The sequence below is a fragment of the Saccopteryx bilineata genome, chromosome X, assembly GCF_036850765.1.
Source record: "Saccopteryx bilineata isolate mSacBil1 chromosome X, mSacBil1_pri_phased_curated, whole genome shotgun sequence".
Classification (NCBI taxonomy): domain Eukaryota; kingdom Metazoa; phylum Chordata; class Mammalia; order Chiroptera; family Emballonuridae; genus Saccopteryx; species Saccopteryx bilineata.
The window spans coordinates 24,553,325-24,574,642 of NC_089502.1; positions in this window are offsets into that span (position 1 = coordinate 24,553,325).

The following is a 21,318-nucleotide window of genomic DNA, read 5'->3' on the forward strand; positions in this document are numbered from 1 at the left end:
TGGCTACACCTGCTTTTTTTGGATGTTATTTGCTTGGAGTATTGTTTTCCAGCCTTTCACTTTAAATTTGTTTTTATCCTTGTTGGTTAGATGAGTTTCTTGTAGGCAGCATACAGTTGGATTTTCTTTTTTAATCCATTCTGCTACTCTGTGCCTTTTTATTGGTGAGTTTAATCCGTTTACACTTAATGTAATTATTGACACTCGTGAGTTCCCTATTGCCATTTTATAGATTGTTTTCTGTTAGTTTTGTGTCTTGTTTGATTACTCTCTTTTGTTTTTCTATCTTTTGTTTTTGTTTGGTTGTATTCCATACATCTTTCCTTTGTTGCTATCTCTTTTAAATCATGTGCTTCTGTGGTGATTTTTTCAATGGTGGTTACCATTAAGTAATGAAAAGTGTTCCTTCCCTGTTTATTGTAATGCACTACCTTGTGAGTACTTTTGCACTCCATCGTCCTTTGCTACTGTTAATATCCATCCTCTCCCCCCCTTTTTTTTGTTGTAGTCACAGTTTATATTTGGTTTTATTGTGTTCTTGGTGGAGCTTTTTACTTGTGGTGGTGTTTTGTTTTGTTCTTTTTATCTGGTTGGAAAACTCCCTTTAGTAATTCCTGAAGTGGGAGTTTTCTGATGATAAATTCCCTCATCTTTTCTGTATTTGTGAATGTTTTTATTTTTCCTTCATATTTGAAGGATAGCTTTGATGGGTATAGTATTCATAGCTGAATTTTTCTCTCTTTTAGGACTTTAAATATTGGGGTCCACTCTCTTCTAGCTTGTAGAGTTTCTGTTGAGAAATCTGATGATAATGTAATGGGCCTTCCTTTATATGTTGTATTCTTCTTTTCCCTGGCTGCCTTGAGAATTTTTTCTTTGTCGTTGGTTTGTGCCAATTTCATTATGATGTGCCTTGGAGTTGGTTTTTTGGGGTTAAGAAAACTCGGAGTTCTATTTGCTTTTTGAATTTGAAGCTTTAATTCTTTCCACAGGCTTGGGAGGTTGTCATCTATTATTTGTTTATATATGTTCTGCATTCCATTTTCTCTCTCTTCTCCCTCTGATATACCTATTTTTCTTATGTTATTCTTTTTCATGGAGTCAGACAATTCCTGTAGGGCATTCTCATTTCTTTTAATTTTTGAGTCTCTTTCTTCTTCTCTGTGTTGTGCCTCAAGTTGCTTGTCTTCTGTTTCACTAATCCTCTCTTCTATCTGGCCTGTTCTATTAGCTAAGCTTTTACCTCATTTTTCATCTTGTGAATTGTGTTTTTCATCTCTGTTTGATTTTTTTTAATTCAGTGAAAGGAAGGGAGGCAGAGACAGACTCCTACATGTGCCCCTACCAGGATCCACCCAGAAATCCCACTAGGGGGCAATGTTCTGTCCATCTGGGGCATTGCTCTATTGTACAGCAATGGAGTTTTCTTAGCATCTGAGGTGAAAGCCATAGAGCCATTCTCAGCATCTGGGGCCAACTTGCTCAAACTGAGCCATGGTTGCAGGAGGGAAGAGAGAGAGAGAGAAAGGGGAAGGGGAGGGGTGGAGAAACAGATAGTCATTTCTCCTGTGTTTCCTGTTGGGCTGATGCTCTACCACCTGTTTGATTTATTTTTATAGTTTCAATTTCCTTGGTAATATATTCTTTGTGTTCATTGAATTGTTTTCTGAGCTCCCTAAATTGCCTTTCTGTGTTTTCTTTTATATCTTTGAGTATTTTTAAGATTTCTTTTTAAATTCTCTGTCATTTAGCTCCAAGGTTTCCAATATATTAAATTTTTTCTCCATAGATTTTTCCTCATCTATCTGTGCTTCCTCTCTTTCTTTTGTATCCATGATATTCAATTTTCTTTTTCTTAATGGCATCTGAGGGTGGTTTTGTTGATGGTATTAATGAGAATTAGTAAGAATAAAAAGTTAAAAAAATAAAAATAAAAAAAGAATAAAAAAATTACTATTCCCCCCCTGCTTTTTCCCCTCTCCTCTCCTCTCCCCTCCTTCTTGAGAAAATCTTGTGGTGAACTGTGAATTATATTGTGCTAAATAGAACAAAAACTACCTATAATGGAGGGCCTGGGTTGGGGAGAAGTGATAAAGGGGCAAAATAAATGGGGTATGGACACACAAAATGCAAAAAAGGAAAAAATTTGGGTCAAGAATAAATGATTTGTTTTTAGGTGATGGTTGACTAAGAGATATGATGAGAGGAATAAGAGGGAGATAAGAAAAAGGGGAAAAATTATAAATTAGTATTGTATTCAATGGAGCAAGAAATATCTAAAATGAAGAGCCTGGGTTGGGAGCACTGCTAGTGAGTTAAAAAAGCAAAATAAAAAAACCCCAAAGTGCCACAAAGAAAAGTTTGAGTCGCAGATAAAATAAAATTTGTTCGTGATTGAGGATTGAATTCGAGGAAAAGTAAAGGAGAAAAGAAGAAACTAATATAGAGGGAGAGAAAATAAAAAGAAAGAGGAAAACACAAAAAGAAGAAAAAAGAATAAAAGGAGAGAGAGAGAGTTAAGGGTTTTGAAGTGCAACCCTCATAGAGAGAAAGGAAGAAGAAAGAAAAGATAATGGGAGATGTAACACTTGTGGGTAGTGTAGTTCAAGGAGAGGAGAGAGTAAGACTGGCAGAGAATTAAAGGACCAAATTGGAAGAGGAAGAAAATAATCAAGACAAGAAGATAAGAGAAACAAACGAATAAGTATAATAAAATGGGATAGGTTCTAAAGTCTGTGGATTATTCTTGATTTTGAGAGATTATCTTCTTGCTTTTTCTTTTCTCTCCATCTTCCTGGTTGGTGACTCTGTATCACAAGTTCTGCCCCTGTGTCACGCTCAGGGAGAGGTTTTCAGTTTATAAGTCTCTATGGCGATGTCATATATTGGGCTTCAGTCTCATTGGCAGTCGAGTCTCATTAGCATTTGCAGGCTCTGCCAATGAGAGAGTCCATGTTCCCGGAGCCTCTCTCCTATTCTTTCCTTCCTGAATTAGTAGACTTATTATCCAGCTATGGGGTTGCTGCTACCTCTAACTGTAGAGTAAGAGGTTCAAAGAGCTGACAAATCCTCACTCTATTCCCACTCAGCCCAGGGCTCTGGGTAAGGCTCAAACAGTCAGAGCCCCTAGCATCATCAGGTGGGGCTTTGGCCTCCACAAAGACATCTGACTCTGCCCCTCTATCTGGGAACACGGGCGCCCAGTCCCGGAGGAACCTTTTGCCCACTATCTGCAGTCACCAACTAGGGTATTTGGCCAGCTGCCTCTCACTCCTAATGAGGCTCCCCGTCCGCTAGAGCATAGGGAATTTCGCTCCCACTCCTTCCCTGCACGCTGCTTTTTGGGGCACAGGGGCAAACCCGAGATTTTGGTTTTGGCCCACACAAAGGCCTCTGACTCTGCCCCCCAGTCCGGTAACACGGGCGCCCACTCCCGCAGCTCTAGGAGAAATCTCTCGCCCATTATCTGTGCACGTCAACCAGGAGATTGGGGAAGATTGCTGTCTCAAGTGTCTTTCTTTGTCTGGATTTGACATGAGTGTTAGCTTATGTTGACTGGGTTGTCACTAGCAAAGTTTTCCCTCAGCTTGAATGTTTGTTCCACAGCCTGGTTTGGACGTTTGTGCCACAGTCTGGTTCTATTCACACCCTATGCCCGCCTTAGTTCCTATACTCTCAGTTCGCAGTGAAAGCAGCCCTTATTTAGGTTAGTGAGGAAGGCAAGTGTTTCTTCCTTCTTATTTCCTTCAGGGTTGTTTATATATTTAGTCAATTTTTTTGCTCGATTATACCTTCACGTTTAGTGTGGAACTTCTGAAGCATCCAAGTATAGATTTTTCTATCTCTGGTTGAAGATCTTGTTGAATTTTTGGGGAGATTTATCAGTATCTCTCCTTACGGCGCCTTTTCTCTGACTTCACTCCCCCGGGAGTTTTTTTTGATAACTGTTTTGATCTCCTTTGTGGTAATTGGTCTGTTTAGGTTTTCTGATTCTTCCAGATTGATTTTTAAAATGTTATGTTTCATTCAATTTGTTCATTTTATCTAGGTTGTATAATTTTTTGGCATACAGTTTTTCATAGTATTTTCTTATAATTCTTTGTATTTATGTTGTGTCACTTATTTCTCTATTCTTATTTCTAATTTTGTTCATTTGAGTCCTCCTTTTTTTCTTGGTGAGTCTGGTTAAAGGTTCATCAATTTTGTTTACCTTTGCAAAGAACCAGCTCCTCGTTTCATTGATCATCTGTATTTTTTCTTTAGCCTCTATGTCATTTATTTCTGCTCTGATCTTTATTATTTCCTTCCTTCTACTACCTCTGAGTTTTTCTTGCTGTTCTTTTTCTAGTTCCTTTAGATGCAGGGTTAAGTTGTTTATTTGAGCTTTTTCTAGTTTCTTGTGGTATGCTTGTAATGCTATGAACTTCTCTCTCAGAACTGCTTTTGCTGTGTCCCATAAATTTTGAGTTGTTGTATGCTCATTGTCATTCATTTCTAGGAATATTTTTATATCCTTTTTGATCTCATTGTTAATCCATTCATTATTTAATAACATGCTATTTAGTTTCAAAGTGTTTGAGTATTTTTCAGTTTTTCTGTTGTGGTTGTTTTCTAGTTTCATGCCATTTTGATCCGTGAAGATGATTGATATGATTTCAATCTTTTTAAATTTGTTGAGACTGCTTTTGTTTCCTAACATGTGATCTATCATAGAGAATGTACCATGAGCACTTGAACAGAATGTATAATCTGCTGCTTCAGGTTAAAAGGTTCTGAAGATAACTATTAAATCCAGTTGATCTAGTCTGTCCTTTAAGTCTACTTTTTCTTTGTTAATTTTCTTTCTTTAGGATATATCTATTGATGTTAGTGGGATATTGAAGTCCCCTACTATTATAGTATTGCTGTTGATCTCGCCCTTTATATTCATCAAATTCTGCTTTATATATTTAGGTGCGCCTATATAAGGTTCGTATTTATAATGGTTATATCTCCCTGTTGCATTGCTCTCTTTATCATTATGTAGTGACTTTCTTTATCTCTTACTATAGCTTCTGTTTTAAAGCTCATTTTGTCTGATAGAAGTATTGCTACCCCAGCTTTTTTTTCATTTTCATGAAATATTTTTTTTCATCCTTTTACCTTCAATCTATGTGCATCTTTTGTTTTAAGGTGTGTTTCTTATAGACAGCATATATATGGGTCCTGTTTTCTTATCCATGCAGCTACTCTATGTCTTCTGATTGGATCATTTAATCCATTTACATTTAAGGTTATTATTGTTATGTAATTGTTTATTACCATTTTACTTTTTTTGTTTTTGTATTTTTCTGAAGCTGGAAATGGGGAGAGACAGTCAGACAGACTCTCGCATGTGCCCGACCGGGATCCACCCAGTACGCCCACCAGGGGCGATGCTCTGCCCACCAGGGGGCGATGCTCTGCCCCTCTGGGGGGTCACTCTGCCGCGACCAGAGCCACTCTAGCGCCTGGGACAGAGGCCAAGGAGCCATCCCCAGCACCCGGGCCATCTTTGCTCCAATGGAGCCTTGGCTGCGGGAGGGGAAGAGAGAGACAGAGAGGAAGGAGGGGTGGGGGTGGAGAAGCAAATGGGCGCTTCTCCTATGTGCCCTGGCCGGGAATCGAACCCGGGTCCCCCGCACGCCAGGCCAATGCTCTACCGCTGAGCCAACCGGCCAGGGCCACCATTTTACTTTTTAAAACTGTATTCCTCTTTTGCTATATTCTTTTTCCCCTTTGATCTGATTACAACAGGTCCCTTAGCATTTCTTGCAGCCTTGGTCTGGTTGTAATGAATTCTTTGAGTTTTGTTTTTTGTTTTTTTTGTTTTTGTTTTTGTCTGGGAAGCTTTTTATTTCTCCTTCAATTTTAAACAATAGCCTTGCTGGATAAAGTAGTCTTGGTTGTAGGTTCTTGTTCTGCATTACTTTGAATATTTGTTGCCATTCCTTTCTGGCCTCAATTATTTTTGTTTATAAGTCAGATGTTATCCTTATGGGTGCTCCTTTCTAGGTGATAGCCTTTTTTTCTCTAGCAGCTTTTAATATTTTCTCTTTATCTATTTGCTTTGGCATTTTAATTATGATGTGTGTTGGTGTAGATTTCTTTGGGTTTCTCTTTAATGGAATTCTCTTTGCTTCTTGAACTTGTGAGAGTTTTTTCTGCATCAATTCAGGGAAGTTTTCAGCTATAATTTGATTGAACAAAGTCTCTATCCCTTGTTCTTTCTCTTTTTCTTCATGAACCCTTATGATGCGGATGTTATTTTTCTTCATGTTGTCACAGAGCTCTCTTAGAATTTCCTCAGAACTTTTGAGTCTTTTTTCTTTTTGCTGCTCTGCTTCTTTGCCTTCATTTATCTTTTTCTTAACTTGTTGAATTGATCCTCAGCTTAATCCATCCTACTTTTAATTCCTTCCATTGTTGTCCTCATTTTTTTCTTTTTTTTAAGTTTTATTAGTTTTAATGGGGTGACATCAATAAATCAGGGTACATATATTCAAAGAAAGCATGTCCAGGTTATCTTGTCATTCAATTATGTTGCATACCTATTACCCAAAGTCAGATTGTCCTCCATCACCTTCTATCTAGTTTTTTTGTATGTCCCTCCCCCTCCCCCTTTCCCTTTCCCTCCTTCCCCCCCATAACCACCACACTCTTGTTTATGTCTCTTAGTCTCGTTTTTATGTCTCACCAATGTATGGAATGATGCAGTTCTTGTTTTTTTCTGATTTACTTATTTCCCTCCATATAATGTTATCAATATCCCACCATTTTGTTGTAGATGATCCGATGCCATCATTTCTTATGGCTGAGTAGTATAACATAGTGTATATGTGCCACACCTACTTTATCAAGTCATATATATATATGACTTGTAATATATATATATATATATATTACAGTGATTAAAGCCTTTAAGCAAACTACTAGCCAATACAACAAGAATCCATAAAAGAGTAGTGTCCTTAACATGTTCACCAAGTCCAAGTTGGCACCAACACCATTCCAAATACCTGCGAATGCAACCCAATTCAGTCCATTAGAAGCTATCACAAGGAGCAGGAGTCCAGAAAAATCCACATCCAGGAAAAGTCTGCATGGCACTGGAATTGTCACAATTCTATAATTTGCAGCTCACGTCCAAGTTCCCATGACCGCTGCTTCTAGCTGGTAATGATTCAGGTAGACTGGAAAAGCCATCTGCAGCATGTGTGGAGATGGAGCCTCTGTTTTCTGCCTGGGGAGATGAGACCAGGGTGCTTTTCCCTGGAACTCTGCAACTGAGGCATGGTAAAGAGATCCTTGGGATACACTAAGGAGGGTGGAAAAGGTAGATTCATAATAGAAGTTGGCAAAAGGGGGAAAGAGAGCTCTAAATTAGGAGTAGGTCCCAGCCTGAAATATGAGTGGGACATTGAGGTAGGGTGAATAAAGGAAACACTATATATTAAACAAAGCAGCAGAAAATAGGACTATCAACACCCACATCAGAGATCTTTGAGGGAAGAATAAAAAACCTGCCTATTCAGGCAAGATATAGTTAAGTGGTCCTTGTGTAAATGAGATCAGTTTACCTGCTTGTTGGAAGAAATACCCTAGGCTTGTCCACAGTGTCGTAGATGGGGCCGATGGCTCTGGGCACCTTCAGCCTTCATTGGCAAACCCCAGCATTCTGGGCTATGTCAAGTCATAGGTGGCTGGAGCAGGGCTGGAAGAGACTGAACCCTCCCTTAGAGGAGCGAGGGGGAAGCCTACCTTCCAGTGTCCCTTTTTCCTCACAGCAAAGGCATGTAAGCCTGGCAGTCTTTAGCTCAATGACCTTCCTTTGCACTATTGATGTAGGACCCTAATGGATTCCTATGAGACTTCTTTGGGGCATTGGAGCCTTTAAGGGCATATCCTAAAAGCTGGCAGTTCACCTGATCTCTATTTGGCTTTTTCTGCCTCTTGATACCTTAAAAGCCATGCTCAGAAGATCTCGCTGAGGGGTTTGAGGATCCCCATCCGCCTATATAAACATTTTCCTTATATCTGGAGCTATTTGGAAAAAGACAAAACAATGTTATTAGCTGGATCAAATAAAAGAAGATAGAAGTTTGCAGGAGAAGAAGATTTTAAATTAAAAAGCATGATATAGTAGACCCATAGGAGTTCCAGGATATGACTCTCCCCTTTTAAATTTTTTAAATTGACCTTAAAATATTTGCTGAGTATGCTTTAATAATACCTTGACTTTAAAGATTGTAAGAAATACCCATAATTCAAAAGGTTTGACAAAATACAGTAAATGCTTTTGCTACATTTACTGTATTTGCAGGAGCATTGTCAGTTTTAACCAGTTTAGGAAATCCAGTAATAGAAAAATGCATACAGACAATGAGCTATAACTTGCTTTGCAGCCTCTCCTGTTCTGGCAGAGGTTACTATGTATATAAATCCAGAATAATTATCCACTGTAACGTGGACATAGGGCTGTTTGCCAAATGAAAGTATATGAGTAACCTCCATTTGTCAAAGTTGTCCTGGTCGGAATCCTTGAGGGTTAACTCCAAATGAAGGGACAAATTGTAATATAGGACACCTTGGACAAGATTTACCAATCTGCTCTTCTGCTTCCCAAGAAAGTTGAAGCTGTTTACACAGGGCTGCAATGTTCTGGTGATGAATAGTATATGACTAAATTGTTCGATCTGTCATGGTTGCTCCAAATATTTTCTTTTGGGTAGCTTGATCAATAAAGCATTCCCTTGTGCTAGAGCTCCAGCGAGCATGGAGTGAGCTCGAGTATGTCCTATAAAACATGGAGCTCTATGTTGACATACAAGTCTTTGAAGAAGGAGGAACTGCTGAAATAGTTCATCCCCACTTCTCTCTAAGACAGCAGTCTTTATAGTGGAAAGAACCGTAAGTAAATATTTGCTGTCTATATATAGATTAAAGGAGGAATATGGCAAATGCTGAAAGGCCATGATAATGGCATATAATTCTAGTCTTTGAGCTGATTTTAAGTTGACTGTTTCAGTATAAAGTTGTCCATTGATTTGCAAGAGCGATTTGCCTTTTAGTGGAAGTTTCCCAGAGCCATTGCTGTTGATCCGTTGAAAAAAAGGAACAACAATAATTTTGAGGCTCAAAACTTATAAGCTGTAAGGGTCTTATAAGTTATCACGCCTATGCCTTGATAATCCAGGAGGCAACAAGATCAAAATATGGAAGTGTATTCCATGGGCTATTAGATGGTTCAATGTGCCCAAGCTGTAGCTGCTCTTGTACCAATCGAGCAGCTGCCCTAAGTTTCTCCTGAGAAAAAGGCCATTGGTCTACCCATACAGGATTATCTGATTTCCAAGTAATTGGGTCTGCACAATGCATTATTGAGGTAGCAGGAGCTACCGAGGCCCCTATGCTAAAATTTGATATCCTAATCCACACCTTCTGGTATTGGGTGCCATTTCTATGGGAGTGAGAATTCCTCTCTGTTCTTTCCCTAGTCCCTTAGTGGGCAAAAATCCCTGATCAAGCATCTGAGTACTGGCTAGACCATTAGAACTAACAAGCAACACTCCCATATTTTTCAAAACGTCTCTACCCCACAAATTAACTGGCCATCCAGGGAACACATAAGGCTTAAAAAAGTCCAGAATGACCTTCTTAATCTTCTCAATGTAGAGAACTAGATCTTTGTTGAGGGGATTTACTCTGCCCTATACCTTGTAATTCTGTGGCTGCTGCATGAGTGGGTCAGCCAGGAGGCCAATGTAGCTTAGCAATAACAGATACATCAGCTCCAGTATCTAAAAGTCCTTTAAATTTATGCCCTTGTATTGTTAGTCCCATTTCAGGGCTTTCCTGACTTATTTTTTTTTAAATCCAATTGGCAAAATCAGAGGAGCCAAATCGCCAATTTTCTTGGGGCCCCTTTTGCTGGATGTGGCCTGAGAAGCAGAATTAGCATCCTTATACTATTTTTTCTAACTGCCTGAATTAGCCTTGAGACAAATTCTTTTTTTGTTGATTAATTTTAATGCGGTGGCATTGATAAATCAGGGTACATATGTTCAGAGAAAACATCTCTAGGTTATTTTGACATTTGATTATGCTGCATTCCCATCGCCCAAAGTCCAATTGTCTTTCGTCACCTTCAAACTGGTTTTCTTTTTGCCCCACCCATCCCCCAACCCTCTCCCTCTCCTCCTCCCAACCCCGTAACCCCCACACTCTTGTCCATGTCTCTGAGTCTCATTTTCTTTATGTCCCACCTATGTATGGAATCATATAGTTCTTAGTTTTTTCTGATGTACTTATTTTGCTCAGTATAATTTTATCCAGGTTCTTCAATATTGTTGTAAATGATCCGATGTCATCATTTCTTATGGCTGAGTAGTATCCCATAGTATATATGTGCCAAAACTTTTTAAATCACTGGTCCTCTGATGTACCCTGGGGCTGTTTCTAGATCTTGACTATTGTGAGCAATGATGCCATAAACATGGGGGTGCATTTCTTCTTTTCATACAGTGCTATGGGGTTCTTGGAGTATATTTCTAACAGTGAGATAGCTGGGTCAAAAGGCAGTTTGATTTTTAATTTTTTGAGGAATCTCCATACTGTTTTCCAGAGTGGCTGCACCAGTCTGCATTCCCACCAGAAATACAGGAGGGTTCCCTTTTTTCCACATCCTCGCCAGCACTTATTCTGTGTTTTTTTTTGTTTTTTTTTTTAAATTAAATTTAATGCAGTGACATTGATAAATCAGGGTACATATGTTGAGAGAAAATATCTCTAGATTATTTTGACATTTGATTGTGCTGTATACCCCTCCCCCAAAGTTAAATTGTCTTCTGTCACCTTCTATCTGGTTTTCTTTGTGCCCTTCCCCTCCCCTAACCGCCCTCTCCTTCTTCACCCCTCCCCCTTCCCCCAACCCCCCCACCCCTGTTGCCATCACATTCTTGTTCATGTCTCTGAGTCTCATTTTTATGTCCCTTCTATGTATGGATTCATCTGAGTTTTTTTCTGATTTACTTATTTCACTCCGTATAATGTTGTTAAGGTCCATCCATGTTATTGTAAATGATCCGATGTCATCATTTCTTATGGCTGAGTAGTATTCCATAGTATATATGTACCAAAGCTTTTTAATCCACTCGTCTTCTGACAGACACTTGGGCTGTTTCCAGATCTTTGCTATTGTGAACAATGCTGCCACAAACATGTGGGTGCATTTCTCCTTTTGGAGCCGTTCTATGGTGTCCTTGGGGTATATTCCTAAAAGTGGGATAGCTGGGTCAAAAGGCAGTTCGATTTTCAGATTTTTGAGGAATCTCCACAGTGGCTGCACCAGTCTGCATTCCCACCAGCAGTGCAGGAGGGTTCCCTTTTCTCCACATCCTCGCCAGCACTTATTCTGTGTTGTTTTGTTGATAAGCGCCATTCTGACTGGTGTGAGGTGATATCTCATTGTGGTTTTAATTTGCATTTCTCTAGTGATTAGTGATGTTGAGCATTTTTTCATATGCCTATTGGCCATCTGTATGTCCTCTTTGGAGAAGTGTCTATTCATCTCTTTTGCCCATTTTTGGATTGGATTTTTGTCTTCCTGGTGTTGAGTTTTACAAGTTCTTTATAAATTTTGGTTATTAACCCTTTATCAGATGTATTGTCAAATATGTTCTCTCATTGTGTAGTTTGTCTTTTTATTCTGTTCTTGTTGTCTTTAGCTGTGCAAAAGCTTTTTAGTTTGATATAGTCCCATTTGTTTATCCTGTCTTTTATTTCACTTCTCCGTGGAGATAAATCAGCAAATATATTGCTCCGAGAGATGTCGGAGAGCTTACTGCCTATGTTTTCTTCTAAGATGCTTATGGTTTCACGGCCTACATTTAAGTCTTTTATCCATTTTGAGTTTATTTTTGTGAGTGGTGTAAGCTGGTGATCTAGTTTCATTTTTTTGCAGGTAGCTGTCCAATTTTCCCAACACCATTTGTTAAAAAGGCTGTCTTTACTCCATTGTATTTCCTTACCTCCTTTGTCAAATATCAGTTGTCCATAGAACTGTGGGTTTATTTCTGGGGTCTCAATTCTGTTCCATTGATCTATATGCCTGTTCTTATGCCAGTACCAGGCTGTTTTGAGTACAATGGCCTTGTAGTATAACTTGATATCAGGAAGTGTGATACCTCCCACTTTATTCTTCATTTTTAAGATTGCTGAGGCTATTCGTGTCCTCTTTTGGTTCCATATAAATTTTTGGAATATGTGATCTATATCTTTGAAGTATGTCATTGGTATTTTAATTGGTATTGCATTGAATTTATAGATTGCTTTGGGTAATATAGACATTTTAATGATGTTTATTCTTCCTAACCATGAGCACTGTATATGCTTCCACTTGTTTGTATCTTCCTTGATTTCTTTTATCAATGCTTTGTAATTTTCCAAGTACAAGTCTTTAGTCTCCTTGGTTAAGTTTACTCCTAGGTACTTTATTTTTTTGGTTGTAATTGTGAAGGGGATTGTTTCCTTAATTTCTCTTTCTGACTGTTCATTGTTGGTGTATAAAAATGCTTCTGATTTCTGAGTATTGATTTTATATCCTGCCACTTTGCTGAATTTATTTATCAGGTCCAGTAGTTTTTTGACTGAGACTTTAGGGTTTTCTATATACAATATCATATCATCTGCAAATAATGATAGTTTTACTTCTTCTTTTCCAACTTGAATGCCTTTTATTTCTTCTTCTTGTCCAATTGCTGTGGCTAGAACTTCCAGTACTATGTTAAATAAGAGTGGTGAAAGGGGGCACCCCTGCCTTGTTCCTGATCTTAAGGGTATTGCTTTTAATTTTTGCCCATTGAGTATGATGTTGGCTGTGGGTTTCTCATAGATGGCTTTTATCATGTTGAGGTATGTTCCCTGTATTCCCACTTTGCTGAGAGTTTTGATCATGAATGGGTGCTGGATTTTATCAAATGCTTTTTCTGCATCTATTGAAATTATCATATGGTTTTCTCCTTCTTTTTGTTTATGTGATGAATCACATTGATTGATTTATGAATATTGTACCAGCCTTGCCTTCCCAGAATAAATCCCACTTGATCATGGTGTATGATTTTTTTCATATATTGTTGGATCCGGTTTGCTAATATTTTGTTGAGGATTTTAGCATGTATATTTATCAGAGATATTGGCCTATAACTTTCTTTCTTTGTGTTGTCTTTGCCTGGTTTTGGAATCAGAATTATGCTCGCCTCATAAAAGGAGCTTGGAAGTCTTCCTTCCTCTTGAATTTTTTGAAATAGTTTGAGAAGGATAGGAGTTAGTTCTTCTTTGAATATTTGGTAGAATTCCGTTGTGAAGCCATCGGGCCCCGGACTTTTCTTTGTTGGGAGTTTTTTGATAGCTGTTTCGATCTCATTTGGTGTAATCGGTCTGTTTAGGTTTTCTGATTCTTCCAGATTGAGTTTTGGAAGATTGTATGTTTCAGGGAATTTGTCCATTTCATCTAGGTTGTCTAGTTTTTTGGGATACAGTTCTTCATAGTATTTTCTTACAATATTTTGTATTTCTGTTGTGTCAGTTGTTATTTCTCCTCTGTCATTTCTAATTTAATTTAATTGAGTCCTCTCTCTCTTTTTCTTGGTGAGTTTACTTAAAGGTTCATCAATCTTGTTTACCTTTTCAAAGAACCAGCTCCTAGGTCATTGATCCTCTGTATTGTTTCTTTAGCCTCTATGTCATATATTTCTGCTCTGATCTTTATTATTTCCTTCCTTCTACTACATTTGGGCTTTACTTGCTGTTCTTTTTCTAATTCTTTTAAATGCAGGGTTAAGTTGTTTATTTGAGCTTTTTCTAGCTTCTGAAAGTGTGCCTGTAGTGCTATGAACTTCCCTCTCAGCACTGCTTTTGCTGTGTCCCATAAATTTTGAGTTGTTGTATGCTCATTGTCATTCGTTTCTAGGAATTTTTTTATTTCTTCTTTGATCTCATTCTTAATCCATTCATTATTTAACACCCTGCTATTTAGTTTCCATGTGTTTGAGAATTTTTGAGCTTTTCTGCTGTGATTCATTTCTAGTTTCATGCCGTTGTGATCGGAGAAAGTGCTTGATATGATTTCAGTCTTCTTAAATTTGTTGAGAGCACTTTTGTGCCCTAACATGTGGTCTATCCTAGAGAATGTACCATGAGCGCTTGAAAAGAATGTATATTCTGCTGCTTTAGGGTGAAAGGATCTGAAGATATCTATTCAATCGAGTTGATCTAGTTTTTCCAATAAGTCTGCTGTTTCTTTGTTAATTTTCTTTCTTGAGGATCTATCTAGTGATGTTAGTGGGGTATTGAAATCCCCTACAATTATAGTATTGCTGTTCATCTCGCCCTTTAAATCCATCAAAGTGTGTTTTATATATTTGGGTGCTCCTATATTAGGTGCATAGATATTTATAATAGTTATATCTTCCTGTTGGATTACTCCCTTTATCATTATGTAGTGGCCTTCTTTATCTCTTACTATATCCTTTGTTTTAAAGTCCAATTTGTCTGATATAAGTATTGCTACCCCAGCTTTTTTTTCATTTTCGTTTGCATGAAATGTTTTTTTCCATCCTTTTACCTTCAATCTATGTGTGTCTTTTGTTCTAAGGTGTGTCTCTTGTAGACAACATATGTATGGGTCCTATTTTCTTATCCACGCAGCTACCCTATGTCTTTTGATTGGATCATTTAATCCATTTACATTTAAGGTTATTATTGATATGTATTTGTTTATTGCCATTTTCTTCTTTCAAGGTGTATTCCTTTTTTTGCTATATTCTTTTCCAACTTTGATCTGTTTACAATAGGCCCCTTAACATTTCTTGCAGCATTGGTTTGGTTGTAATGAATTCCTTGAGTTGCTTTTTGTCTGGGAAGCTTTTTATTTCTCCTTCGATTTTAAACAATAGCCTTGCTGGATAAAGTAGTCTTGGTTGTAGGTTCTTGTTCTGCATTACTTTGAATATTTCTTGCCATTCCCTTCTGGCCTCAAGTGTTTCTGTTGAGAAGTCGGATGTCATCCTTATGGGGGCTCCTTTGTAGGTGATAACTTTTTTTTCTCTAGCAGCTTTTAATATTTTCTCTTTATCGCTTAGCTTTGGTATTTTAATTATGATGTGTCTTGGTGTAGGTTTCTTTGGGTTTCTCTTTAATGGAGTTCTCTGTGCTTCTTGGACTTGTGAGAGTTTCTCTTGCATTAATTTAGGGAAGTTTTCAGTTATGATATGATTGAACAAAGTCTCTATCCCTTGTTCTTTTTCTTCTTCTTCAGGAACCCCTATGATGCGAATGTTATTTCTCTTCATGTTGTCACAGAGCTCTCTAAGTGTTTCCTCTGACTTTGTGAGTCTCTTTTCTCTTTTCTTCTCTGCTTTCATGCCTTCATTCCAGTTGTCTTCCAACTCGCTGATTCGATTCTCAGCTGTATCCATCCTGTTTTTAATTCCTTCCACTGTGGTCTTCATTTCTGATATTGTATTTGTCATCTCTGACTGATTCTTTTTTAATATTTCAATATCCTTTTTTATACTTGCTATTTCTTTATTTAGGTTTTCAAACTGCCCCTCCATTGTTGTTCTAAGATCCCTAAGCATCCTTACAATCATTATTTTGAATTCCGCATCTGGAAATTTAATTATTTCCATATCACTCAGCTCATCTCTCAAAGGTGTCTCTTGTGGTTTCATTTGGGTTGCACTCCTTTGTCTTCTCATAATGGTGTTTTATTTGTAGAGTTGGTTGAGTCTAGGCTTGGTGTTGTCTGCTTCCAGTTTTCAGTTGTGTTATTTCTAGGTCTTCTTGGGTTGGTATCGGCTATTATTTGTAATCCACTTTCGGATTTGGGCAGCTTTGAAGTCTTGATTTGTTTGTTTTCTTAACAGGTGATAGTCTAGTTAACTGATCTCAGCAGGGGGCTTCCTTGAAACTGTAACCAGGAATGCTGTGGGTGTAACCTGAGACGCTGAAGGTCTCTTCCACCAACTAATATCACTGGGGGCAGGGTTTTTTCTCAGCTTCAGTAGGGGGAGGTGTATCTCAGATCTCCATGGAGACCTGACTTACTGCTCCTCCTCCCCACTTCTTGTTTTCAGCTGTGTCTTGTTGTGCTGATTGGAGCTGGATAGATGTCTGGAGATATCTGATCCGGAAGCACTTCAACTCTGTTTTGTGAAAGGTTCAGTCCCTCCCCCAGCTATGGCCGCCTCCAGCACGAATGAGTCAGCTTTTTTATTTCGTTTCTTGCATACCTTAGCCCCTCACAGTCTGTCCCTCTCCTTGTCCTTTCCACTTGGGAGATAAGCTGGTCTTTTCAACCCACCTTGCTCCCTGGTCGCCAGGTAAGTGGCTGTGAGCAGTAGTTTCTGCTTTTTTTCCTCTGTGAAATCCTCTCTGGGCTCTCAGCCTCAGCCCCCCCCCCGCCGTTCCTGTAAGCAGAGGAGATTCAGGCACTCCTTACCAGGATTATTGTGGCTTCCTCTTTGCTCCTTGGTTTTTGAGAGCTGTTCTTGCAGTTCAGTGTTGGTTTTCCATGCTGATTTTTCCTAAATTGATTTGTATTCCAGTTTGGTTTTTAGAGCTGGGCGTCAGTGCATCCACCTACTCCGCTGCCATCTTCTTCTCTGTGTTGTTTTGTTGATGTGCGCCATTCTGACTGCTTTGAGGTGATATCTCATTGTGGTTTTAATTTGCATTTCTCTAATGATTAGTGATGTTGAGCATTTTTCCATATGCCTATTGGCCATCTGTACATCCTCTTTGGAGAAGTGTCTATTCATTTCTTTTTCCCATTTTTGGATTGGATTGTTTTTCTTCCTGGTATTAAGTTTTACAAATTCTTTATAAATTTTGGTTATTAACCTCTTATCAGACGCATTGTGAAATATATTTTCCCATTGCGTAGATTGTCTTTTTATTCTGTTCTTATTGTCTTTAGCTGTGCAGAAGCTTTTTAGTTTGATAAAGTCCTATTTGTTTATTCTGTCTTTTATTTCACTTGCCTGTGTCAACAAATCGACAAATATATTGCTGCTAGAGATGTCAGAGAGCTTACTGCCTATGTTTTCTTCTAAGATGCTGATGGTTTTAAGGCTTACATTTAAGTCTTTTATCCATTTTGAGTTAATTTTTTTGAATGGTGTAAATTGGTGGTCTAGTTTCATTTTTTTGCCAGTAGTCCAATTTTCCCAACACCATTTGTTGAAGAGATTGTCTTTACTCCAATGTATGCACTTACCTCCTTTGTCAAATATCAGTTTTTCATAAAGGTGTGTGGGTTTATTTCTGGGGTCTCAATTCTGTTCCATTGATCTATATGCCTGTTCTTATGCCAGTATCAGGCTGTTTTGAGTACAATGCCCTTATAGTATAACTTGATATTCGGAAGTGTGATACCTCCCAGTTTATTCTTTCTTTTCAAGATTGCTGAGGCTATTCGTGTTCTCTTTTGGTTCCATATAAATTTTTGGAATATGTGTTCTATATCTTTGAAGTATGTCATTGGTATTTTAATCGGTATTGCATTGAATTTATAAATTGCTTTGGGTAATATAGACATTTTAATGATGTTTATTCTTCCTAACCATGAGCACGGTATATGCTTCCACTTGTTTGTATCTTCTCTGATTTCTTTTATCAACATTTTATAATTTTTCGAGTACAAGTCTTTAATCTCCCTGGTTAAATTTATTCCTAGGTACTTTATTTTTTTGATAGCAATAGTAAAGGGAATTGATTCTTTAATTTCTCTTTCTGACAGTTCATTGTTAGTGTGTAAAAATGCCTCTGATTTCTGAGTATTAATTTTATATCCTGCCACCTTGCTGAATTCATTCATCAGGGCTAGTACTTTTTGACTGTGACTTTAGGGTTTTTCTATATGCAATATCATATCATCTGTAAATAATTATAGTAATACTTCTTTTTTTCCAATTTGAATGCCTTTTATTTCTTTTGCTTGTCTGATTGCTGTGGCTAGGACTTCCAGAACTATGTTGAATTAGAGTGGTGAAAGGGGGCACCCCTACCTTGTTCCTGATCTTAAGGGAATTGCTTTTAATTTTTTTCCATTGACTATGATGTTTATCATAGATGGCCTTTATTATGTTGGGGTATGTTCTCTGTATTCTTAGTTTGCTGACAATTTTGATATGAATGGGTGCTGGATTTTACCAAATGCTTTTTCTGCATCTATTGAAATTATCATATTGTTTTTCTCCTTCCTTTTGTTTATGTGATGAATAACATTGATAGATGTGCAAATATTGTACCAGCCTTGCCTGCCTAGAATAAACCCCACTTGATCCTGGTGTGTGATTTTTTTCATATATTACTGGATTCATTTTGCTAATATTTTGTTGAGGATTTTAGCATCTAAATTCATCAGGAAGCCCTGGAGGTTGGCTCAGTGGTAGAGCGTCGGCCTGGCGTGCAGATGTCCTGGGTTCGATTCCCGGCCAGGGCACACAGAAGAAGTGCCCATCTGCTTCTCCACCCCTCCCCCTCTCCTTCTTCTCTGTCTCTCTCTTCCCCTCCCCCAGCCAAGGCTCCATTGGAGCAAAGATTGCCCGGGTGCTGAAAATGGCTCCTTGGCCTCTGCCCCAGGCACTAGAGTGGCTCTGGTCACAACAGAGCGATGCCCTGGAGGGGCAGAACATCGCCCCCTGGTGGGCAAAGATTCGCCCCTGCTGGGTGTGCCGGTTGGATCCCGGTCGGGCGCATGCGGGAGTCTGTCTGACTGTCTCTCCCTGTTCCAGCTTCCAAAAAATACAATAAATAAATAAATAAATAAATAAATAAATAAATAAATTCATCAGGAATGTTGGCCTATAATTTTTTTTTTTGGTTTTGGAATCAGAATTATGCTCACCTCATAAAAGAAGCTTGGAAGTCTTCCTTTCTCTTGAATTTTTTGAAATAGCTTGAGAAGGATAGGAGTTAGTTTTTTGAATATTTGTTAGAATTCACGTGTGAAGCCATCAGGCCCAAGAGTTTTTTTGGGGGGGAGTTTCTTGATAACTGTTTCAATCTCATTTGTTGTAATTGGTCTGTTTAGGTTTTCTGATTCTTCCAGATTAATTTTTGGAAGATTATATGTTTTAAGGAATTTGTCCATTTTATCTAATTTGTATAGTTTTTGGCGTACAGTTCTTCATAGTATTTTCTTATAATATTTTGTATTTCTGTTGTGTCAGTTTTTATTTCTCCACTCTCATTCCTAATTTTATTTATTTGAGTCCTCTTTCTTTTTTTCTTGGTGAGTCTGGTTAAAGGTTCCTCGATCTTGTTTACCTTTTCAAAGAACCAGCTCCTGGTTTCATTGATCCTCTGTATTGTTTCTTTAGCCTCTATGTCATTTATTTCTGCTCTGATCTTTATTATTTCCTTTCTTCTACTAGCTCTGGGCTTTACTTGCTGTCCTTTTTCTAGTTCTTTTAGATTAGGGTCAAGTTGTTTATTTGAGCTTTTTCTAGCTTCTTGAGATATGCCTGTAATGCTATGAACTTCCTTGTCAGAACTGCTTTAGCTGTGTTCCATAAATTTTGAGTTGATGTTTGCTCATTATCGTTCATTTCTAGGATTTTTAAAATTTCTTCTTTGATCTCATTGTTTACCCATTCATTATTTATTAATGTACTATTTAGTTTCCAAGTGTTTTAGTATTTTTCAGTTTTTTTTTTGTGGTTGATTTCTAGTTTCATGCCATGTGATCAGAGAAAGTGCTCGCTATGATTTCAATCTTCTTAAATTTGTTGAGACCACCTTTGTGCCCTAAGATGTGGTCTATTCTAGAGAATGTACCATGAGCACTTTAAAAGAATGTATATTCTGCTGTTTTAGGGTTAAAGGTTCTGAAGATATCTATTAAATCGAGTTGATCTAGTATGTCATTCAAGCCTCTTTTTCCTTGTTAATTTTTTTTCTTGAGGATCTATCTAGTGATGTTAGTTGGGTATCAAAATCCCCTACTATTATAGTATTGCTGTTAATCTCGCCCTTTAAATCCATCAAAGTCTCCTTTATATATTTAGGTGCTCCTATATTAGGTGTGTAGATATTTATAATGGTAATATCTTCCTGTTGGATTGTTCCCTTTATCATTATGTAGTGACCTTCTTTATTTCTTACTATAGTCTTTCTTTTAAAGTCCATTTTTGTCTGATATAAGTATTGCTACCCTAGCTTTTTTTTCATTTCCATTTGCATAAAATATTTTTTCCATTCATTTATCTTCAGTCTATGTGCATCTTTTGTTTTAAGGTGTGTCTCTTGTAGACAGCATATGTATGGGTCCTGTTTTCTTATCCACGCAGCTACCCTATGTCTTTTGATCAGATCATTTAACCCATTTACATTTCAGGTTATTATTGATATGTAATTTATTGACATTTTATTCTTTAAAATTGCATTCCTCTTTTGCTATATTCGTTTTCTCCTTTGATCTGTTTACAACAGGCCCCTTAGCATTTCTTGCAATCTTGGTTTGGTTGTAGTGAATTCCTTGAGTTTTTTTTGTTTTGTTTGTAAAGCTTTTTATTTCTCCTTCAATTTTAAACTATAGCCTTTCTTTATAATGTAGTCTTGGTTTTAGGCTCTTGTTCTGCATTACTTTGAATATTTCTTGCCATTCCCTTCTGGCCTCAAGTGTTTCTCTTGAGAAGTCGGAAGTCATCCTTATGGGGGCTTTTTTGTAGGTGGTAGTCTTTTATTCTCTAGCAGCCTTTAATATTTTCTCTTTATCACTTAGCTTTGGTATTTTAATTATGATGTGTCTTGGTGTTAATTTCTTTTGGTTTCTTTTTAATTGAGTTCTCTGTGCTTCCTAAACCTGTGAGATGTTTTCCTGCCTTAATTGAGGGAAGTTTTCAGCTATGATATGCTTGAACAAAGTCTCTATCCCTTGTTCTTTCTATTCTCCTTCAGGAACCCCTATGATGCAGATGTTATTTCTCTTCATGTTGTCACAGAGCTCTCTTAGAGTTTCCTCAGACTTTTTGAGTCTCTTTCCTTTTTTCTGCTCTGCTTCCATGCATTTATTTATCATGTCTTCTAACTCACTGATTTGATTCTCAGCTTCATCTATCCTGTTTTAATTCCTTCCATTGTGTTCTTCATTTCTGATATTGTATTTTTCATTTCTGACTGATTCTTTTTTATTATTTCACTGTCCTTTTTTATGTTTGCTATCTCTTTATTTAGGTGTTCTTAATGACCATATATTTTTGTTCTAATATCTTTGAGCATCCTTGCAATCATTAT